This window comes from Pterocles gutturalis, unplaced genomic scaffold (genome assembly GCF_000699245.1).
Source record: "Pterocles gutturalis isolate BGI_N339 unplaced genomic scaffold, ASM69924v1 scaffold8008, whole genome shotgun sequence".
Classification (NCBI taxonomy): Eukaryota; Metazoa; Chordata; class Aves; order Pterocliformes; family Pteroclidae; genus Pterocles; species Pterocles gutturalis.
The window spans coordinates 90,497-99,334 of record NW_010120377.1 but is presented as its reverse complement, the minus strand read 5'-3'; positions in this window follow the sequence as shown (position 1 = coordinate 99,334).

Genomic DNA, 8,838 nt, shown 5'->3' with positions numbered 1-8,838 from the left:
ACCCCACCTCCTCTGCTTCCTTGCCTATCTCTCCTGAAGAGCTTGTAGCCATCCATTGCAGCACTCCAACTATGAGACTCGTCCCACCATGTTTCTGTGATGGCCACTAGGTCACAGCTGTTCTGCTGCACAATGGCCTCCAGCTCCTCTTGCTTGTTGCTCATACTGCGTGCATTAGTGTAGATGCACTTGAGCTGAACTGTTGAATCCACGCCTACCCTCAGCATGCCACCCCTAGGTTTATTTTCTTAGTATTTTCTTCAGGATTTATTTTCTTAACAGATTAGAAGGTAGGTTTTTGGGGTTTTGTGGTTTTTTTTTTTTTTTTTTTTTAATTTTGACAGGCTTCTCTATTAGTATCAGATAGCTATACTAATCACCCTTTTGCATATGTGGGTTCTACCTGAACTCATGTGATAGTATCTATTAATACAACCTTGTAAAACTTTTGTTTAGTAAACTAGAACAATCTATAAACCACTCCCACCTGGCCCAGCCTCCAGCATCACTGCCAGGGTTTTACGTCAGGGCTCTGAGAGCCCTATTTAAGGTTCTGCCTGCTGGGCTGGGGCAGGTGCTGGAGGGCCAGCTGATGGTGGTGGGAGGACACATCGTGTTTGTCAAGAAGTATTAGTTCTCTTAGGAAAGAGGATGTTAAGGTCTGTTGGGGAGTAGGGAAAACAAGATTTGTTTTTCTAATTTAGAATTAGTGAGAAAACAGCTGATTAGCAGGTTCCTGGGAAACAAGGGGTAACTTTTGGAGATGCTTTAGTGAGTAAAGATCTAGCTATTTTATTGAAAGTGCAAATCCTAAATGTTGAAGGGAAGCTGATATTAGTTTCTTGTGAAGAGCTGGCACTGGATACACTGACTAGATCTGATTTAGAGTTCTTGTTTCAGCTCTGGATTAGGATGATGATTATGTGTACTTATCCTCTGCTTTGTGGTTTGTGCCTTATAGACTCCAATCTTTTATCTGCTATAGCTATTAGAAGGACATAGCCCAAATCTTGAGCTCTCCTGTTTGTTAGAACCTCAACAATGTGCATGGAGGGGGGCAGTGCTTGTCCTGAGAGCTTCTGATTGTCTGCAGAAAAAAAAAGAAAAAAATAAGGCAATTTGTGAATATTATGAAACAGGAAATTAACGGGTTGGAAGCTCACTTGTGTTTCCCTTCTACTAGTGTAGAACAGAGAAGAAAAAGGTAGGGACCCCTTGTAAAACCCGTTATCTTGATCCTGAAATCAAGACTAGTGCTGATATTGATGGAGGTGACAGTAAGCTTCTTGGATAACTGGGAGCAACCCAAAGTGTGACTGCAGCTGGTGGTACTCCATGTAGTGACTAAGCAGTAACTTGTATTTGCTTCTCTTTTGTTCAGACAGTTTGTCCAAACATGCTTCAGAAGGAGATACTTATAAGCAGCCGTATCACAGTGCTTAAGTGCTCTGAATCACAGAGGCTTTATAGGTTCCTTTCAAGCTTCTCTCTACTTTTCAGATGTGACACAGCTTTCAGTGACAGCGTATCCACATTTGTTCTGAACTAAACGAAACTATTACTCTCTGATGGATTCTCAGATGGCTAATTAGTGTTTATTGGGAAATATGTATGCAGGGTTGAGATTCAGTGGATAATAGGTGTCTGTTGGACTCTTAGCCATTATTTAAAGAAATTAGCATAGATCTGCATAGCTAGACTCTGCCATATTTTGTTGAGAGTAGCGTCTTCCTTGTGTTTCAGCAGTTACTGAACATGTCGTGATGATTAAAAAGTGGCAGAATCCAACTCACAAGGAGACAGTATTTCCTGAAGGAGTATTGCTCTCCCTGGAAACATCAGTGCTCTGGGGCTGCCCAGACCAACTGCAGAAGGCATGAACTCCAGGTCATAAGAGCTGTGGTTTCATAGAAAACACCTCTAGCTATGCAAAGATTAAACAGAGTATTTCGAAGATTCCAACAGTCCTCTGACATTTCTTCTGGGTTTTAAGCATGTTTAGTTACTGTAAATGGGGCACTAGCAAGAGTTTCTACCTACATGACTTGTTGTTTTCCATCCTGTGGTTATGCTGTGAATGTTAAATTAAAATCTTGTGGAGAGACACCTCAAAGCTAATTTTGGAACTGTTATATACAGCAGAAAATCATAGTGGCTTGGTTAAGTCTCCGGGCTCCATCTAAGAAGAAACAATACAGAGACATTTGTCTCTACTCAAAGGTTAGACCTCCAGTAATAAAAGGTGAAATCAAACTGCAGACCCATGTTTCAAACATCTGCAATTTAGGGTAATCTGTAGGGCTTGCTTTTCTTGCCAGTATTATTAAATAGGTGAATTGCAAAACTTAGTGTAGCTCTACATCACTTTTATCCATCTCCTCCACTCTCAATATTTGAAAGTGAATAGCTTCAGATTTAGAAAGCTGTACTGACACTCTACATTTAGACTCTGTTCACTGCTGCCAAAAATTTCAAGGCTCTTCTTGTGCCAGTCTGGCCTTCCCCCAACCCACATTCCACCTCTGTTTTCAAATACCTCGTGTTAGAACTGGAAGCAAAAGTGCTTGCCTCATTATCTCTGTTTTCAGCAGAGCTAGCCCTGTAAATTAGGCTGTGTTTGTTGAACAGCATATTGCAGGTTCAGCTCATCCAGCTAATTCATTTTAGCACTACAAATCCTGTGTGTTTTCCTCTTGTCCTCAGTTCTTCTGTTCTTTTCTGATCACTCAGCAAACCCATAATGGTTGAGAAAGCTACCAAATATTTCACTTGCATATACCTTCTTCAATGGTGGGCAAACATTAAAATTCCTTCTACCCCTTTTAAAAGTGGCCTAATCCCCAGGAACCACAGCATTGTAAAAGTGACCTATTTTTAACGTTAATCCATTCCTTTAACATGTTGGAGTTTTGGGTGTTTTGGGGGGGTTTTGTTTGGTTTTGTTTTAGGGTTTTTTCTACTTGATTGATAATAAATTTCACATGTATAGAAAAGATATTTAACCTAAGGCTCTTGATTACTTTACCACTTCTGTTTAAAACCTTGGAAAGCAGAATCTGGACTGAACTCACAAATCAGATTTAAACTTGGTGAGACTGGGAGAATATGTAGGAGCACTGACAGCATCCCAAGCAGATTGTTTGGACAATTTACCCAAAATGTTGAATGCTAATGTGCAGAATAAGCTGCTCCCTCAGCTGAACTAGTTGACAGCCACCACTGAGGATGCGAAGTGAAGATGTGATTTTAAACCTGCATGTCTGAGGCTGGGTGCCTCGTACTGGGCTGAAGGGAGAGGTCTCTGCATGAAAATCAGTAGCCTGAAATTCAAGCACCTTTCCTTAGAATACATGTGGGAGTAAGAGGTAAATCTATGACTCAGTGAATGATTGAAAGACAACTTTTCAATGCACGGTTACCTTTATTCAATAATTTAATGACTTCAGGGTCTGGGCAGTCTGCCTTTTAACCCCCACCTGTCTCTCTTATCCTCACCCTACCCCTAGTCAGCAGCGCTTGCGGGTGGGTAGTGCCATTTGAAACACTTTCAAGGGCAAATATATTTTTTCATTTAACAATAAAGGAAAAATGTTATGAACTATGAAAGCATGCGGATGTTGTCAGAGCCTTTTTTTGGGGGGTGAGAATTGTTTGGAATGGTGCTCTCCACAATGCCCTAAAAATAAAGAAACCCATCTTTTTGTAACTATAGCAAAACGTGGGTCTCAAAAAGCTTCCCTGCACTTTGTTAGTGGTATTGTTAGAACCTTTTTTTGACTAGTGATGGATTGCATTTCATCTATCCTCAGTCTGTGGCAATTTTCCAAGAGGAGGTACTATCAAAACAATTTAGAATTTGCTGTGACAACTGACAATTGCGTTGGTACAAAAGTATTTTACAACAGACATGAATACATGTTTTAATGAAGAACTGATTCACAATGATAATATTATTGACTTGTTAAATTTAAACTGGTTTGCCATATGCTGTGTCTAGTGCTTCAGATGGTTTCAAATTTATTTTTAATTTTTTTTAAGTTATGCATGTTAGCAACAGATGTTGAATTTTAAAAGAGTCCAGTAATTCAGGGGAAATCATTCCAAAGCCAAGTGTTGAAGGTTTTGTCTTCTTAATGATTTGAAATACTTTGTATTCAGTGACTCAGAATGTAATTTCTAATTGGTGATGTAGCTCATAGCACATGATACTTGGATTATTTTCGTCTTGCTTCCTCCAGAGTTGCATCCAGTTGCTGAGGATTGGGTTAGTCAAACACTTGCCACAAAACTCCATCAGTTATTTTTTATAAAAAAACCCTGCCACAAGTGCATTCACCCTCGACTCATCTGTCCCTGGACCACACTCGTGGTGCATGCGTACACCTGGCTTGCTCCCTGTATGGCTGAGGAATGGGAGGGAAGATTCAGTCAAGCCAGAAGATGCAATAAAGGCAATACACTGAACCCCATAGCAGGGGGGTTGGAACTAGATGATCTCTAAGCTTCTTTCCAACCCTAACCATTCTGTGGTTCTATGAACTGGCATGCTGCAAGTGAGGGACCACACTCACAAGAAGGCTTTGGAGTAACTCCTACATTCATACAGAAACACAGCCTCTGGGTGGTTATAGATTTCACTTCTGGGTGGTTATTGTTTGTTTGAAGTCCAAAAATATTCTTTTTCTTTCTTTCTTTCTTTCTTGCCCTGCCTCCCTGAGCCCAAGGCTGGTTTGTTTTACAACACAGCCCATTGCTTCACCTTCTCAAACCCAAATGCAGCTGGCTGGACAAACTTAAGGTGTGACCAGTGGCAACCTGTGACAGTGCATCACAGCCACCGTGTCGTTTGGCTGTCATGTTTTCACTAGAGCATTGGCCCATCTTGTTGTGGGTGCGATGGTGTAGCTGAACGTAACTCCCTGTGGCTGAGAAACCGTAGAGAGAGCAATGCCACCTCGTGCTGTCCAGCCTCGCAGGAGCACCAGCTGCCTCCTGCCGAGCACGTCGCTTTGCTGGGGATGTTGATGGGGTGATGCTCAGCACCACGCATATCACCAGGCTCTGGCAGACCATGGCACTAAGCCCCCTCCTGCCGCCATGAGCCGTAGGCTGCCTTTCCATCATGTTATCTGGAAACCAAGAGCTGTGCTTAGCAGGAGAGGCAGATCTCATTGCTACGCTGGGAAGCAGCAAGCTTTGCTTTGCAGCCCTGCTAGCTGCTGAAGCAATGGTCTCCAGTGCCTAATGGGAATGTCAGAATTGTTGGAAATGTAGATGTAGGGATTAAAGCCATCATCTCCTTTTGTATGTTTCCTGCAGAGAAGAAAAAACAAAAAACAAAACCAAAACCAAAAACAAAACAAAAAAAAAACAAGGAAATTACAATTTAATGGTGGTAATTAACATAAACAAGATGCAAAGAATAGAGAGCTCAGTCAGCTGCAAATAGATAGCAGCGATCCCAAATTGATTTCCAGTGAGCTGGAGACACAAAACACTACACAAAACAGGGAGCTCCTGAGTACATGTTTTATTCTTTATATCAATTACTAGTTTCATTAACTTATTTTGGAAAAGCAGGCTGTAGAAAGGGAAAATAAACAACAACAGGCACGGAAGTCAACCCTATCTTGACAAAGCGAGCAGATTTTAGGTCCCAAAGGGACATAACTCCCAATGTGATATGTTTGATCTTCATGCCCTTAACCTCTCAGTTTTTGTCCTATCGGGAGGCAGCCTGGCCATCTTGTAACAAGTTCTGAGTTGTTTACACCATCCCCTGTGGAATCCTCTGTGGGTCCCTAAAGGAGAGAGCACTTAGATGTCTTGTCCTTCCCTGAGGGGCACCAAGAAAATGTTAGTATTCTTCCTAATTTCAGATTGCTACCAGGATTTCAACATCCTTGAGGCCCCTGCTTCTACTGACCTGTTGATCAATGGTTTCAAAACTCTGGGAGAGCAGGGAGCAGAGAAACATATACAAAATCTGATTGAAATCAGCCTGGGGAAAGCCTGTCCCATCTAGTTATATCAGTATGCAGTAAGAATGTACTGGAAGTCTGCACTTGACACAGGGAGTATGATAATGACTTCTGAAGGAAGGGTCACAGAATCACAGAATGGTTTGGGTTGGAAGGAACCTTAAAGATCATCTAGTTCCAACCCCCCTGCCATGGGCAGGGACACCTCCCACTAGGCCAGGTTGCTCAAAGCCTCATCCAGCCTGGCCTTGAACCCCTCCAGGGATGGGGCATCCACAGCTTCTCTGGGCAACCTGGGCCACTGCCTCACCACCCGCACAGGAAAATATTTCTACAAGGTAGAAATGTTAGTTTTGACCCCTGAGCAACCTTTTCTCCAGGGGAGCGCAGGAGGAATGCAACTATTTTTTTTCTGAGAATACTATAGTGGGAAGTGAGAGGGGAGGGCTGGAGGTAAAAAAATTATCATATATTTCTTCAATTAGAAGCAGCAAAGACAGCTGGGGCTTTATCAGCAGCACGCTGTTTCTCTCTCTACCCTCTTCTTGCCTGGTCAGCAGATTGATGGATGCACTGTACAGTTCTGTCCAATTTTGCATATTTTTTTTCCCAGCTGCAGGTGTACCATTTTCAGCTTGTGCCTGTACCCTGCATTATCTTAGACATCTAATTATAACTCACCAATGGCACCTCAACAAGCAAGATTCACTCAATTAAAACTGTACAGAGCAGCTGTTGTTCAGCTGGTATGAAAAATACCAGTTTTTCCCAGGATGTCAGCTGGGAAACACTCACCATGCTCCTGTGAGGAATGGCCTTATGGCAGGATCTGCTTTTGCCCACCCTGGATAAAATACCATTCCCCAAATATGATACAAATACAACTCTCACAGTTTTCTTCATCCAAGTATAAGGAAAATGTATTTAAATCAGTGCATTGCACAAGCAGTTTAATCTCTGGTGACTGCTTTGAGCTAAGACTTTTGAGGCGGGGGGGAGATCAACTCTACCTGACTCTAACTGACGTTTGATTAACTCTTGTTTTGCTTTGTCTGTCTGAATTCAGATTTAGTGACCTTTGTTCACTATCTAATGTTTGTAATTCCTGATCTTATTAACTTATTTACTTTTTTAGGAATTTTGTAAGTACATTGCCGTTTAATATAAACCCCACTTTTGACAGTAGGAAATAGCTTAGATTCGATCAAGCATTTTTACATCTGTAAATGTTGGTATTAGATATGGTAGAACTGTGCTCTGTAAGTCTGACCAACAGCTACTCAGCGTAGATTCAGCTTGTGAAGCTGTGATTACTGCTGTCTCAATCTGTGCTCTTCACTTACAGTGAAGGCATCTCACCCTCCCCTGTCTCTCCCCATCATCTCATTCTCTATCTCAATAAATCTCCACAGTTAAGATGTGCAGAGCCTTCTGAGCTGTAGAGGTTTGGCCCCGGTGAAATCTCCCAGATGATTTTTACAATGAGTAAGTTGGTCCTGTGTGGGCCTTCCGTTTCCAAAACCCAAGACTCACCATGCTCTGATAACCCACTTGCTGGCTAATGCATTTAGTATCTGCCTGCAAACACCACCTCAGAGCATGTATACAAACTCCACAGTACGTCTAGGAGCGTTTACCAGAGGCTGGCTGAGGACCCACCATACATAGCTTTTATTTGCTGCTGTGGAATGGAGAACACCTGGGTCTTTACCTGCTGAAAGCCTTGTGGTACATGTAAAAAAACTGGAAGGAAATCCCAGCAGATGAGGAGCATATAGAGACCTCATAGCAGCCTTCCAGTGCTCAAAGGGGGCTACAGGAGAGATGGGGGGGACTCTTGATTGGGGGCGCAGTGATAGGATGAGGGGTAACAGTTTTAAGCTGAAAGAGGGGAGATTTAGAGTACATATTAGGAAGAATATTTTTCCTGTGAAGGTGGGGAAGCACTGGCCCAGGTTGCCCAGAGAAGCTGTGGATGCCCCATCCCTGGAGGGGTTCAAGGCCAGGCTGGATGAGGCTTTGAGCAACCTGGGCTAGTGGGAGGTGTCCCTGCCCATGGCAGGGGGCTTGGAACTAGATGATCTTTAAGGTCCCTTCCCACCCAAACCATTCTGTGATTCTATGATACAGCATTCTGCCATACCTCAGCTCAGACACAAACTCTGCTCCATTCCTGCAGAGCAACTGCCCTGAGGTGTGCAGGTCCTTGGATTCGATCATAAGCAAGAAACAACAATTAAAACCCTTCCAGGGAAAGTTAATACATTCACCAAGTCTTGAACTGAGCTACTTTATAAAATGAAATCATGCAATGATTTCTTAAGCTGTAATTAAAAATTATACCATCAAAAATACTGTAGTGATGAGCCCTGGTCCCTCAGAGAACCACAGCAGCTCCCCAGAGAGGGGTGGAGATTAGCAAACACATTTCACATGACGGTTTTTAATATAATTATTTGCATAACTGGATTAAAGGAGCACACCAACGTGCCTCTAAATCTTATTATTGTTTATTACTCTGGATATCAGAGAAAACAGTAATTACATTGAGCAGAGGTTCTTTGGGCTGGATTCGGAGCTGGGGCTGAACAAATGTGTCTGTGCCTCCATCCCCGCCAGCCCACGGGACCCTCAGCCCTCCTGCTCAGGACTGGATCTCCTTTGTACACCATACCGGGAAATCCTGTAAAAAAGGCTTGGCATGACCACTGAGGTGGGCCAGGGGGGCTGCAGAGGAGAGTGAAGGAACCTCAGGAGCCCATGGCTGGAGAGCGCAGATCATTTTGGGGTGCATCTGCAGAATTTAACCCTGAGAAGGGCTTGAAAGAAAGAGCAGGCTCTGAGCTTTCTGCTGCAA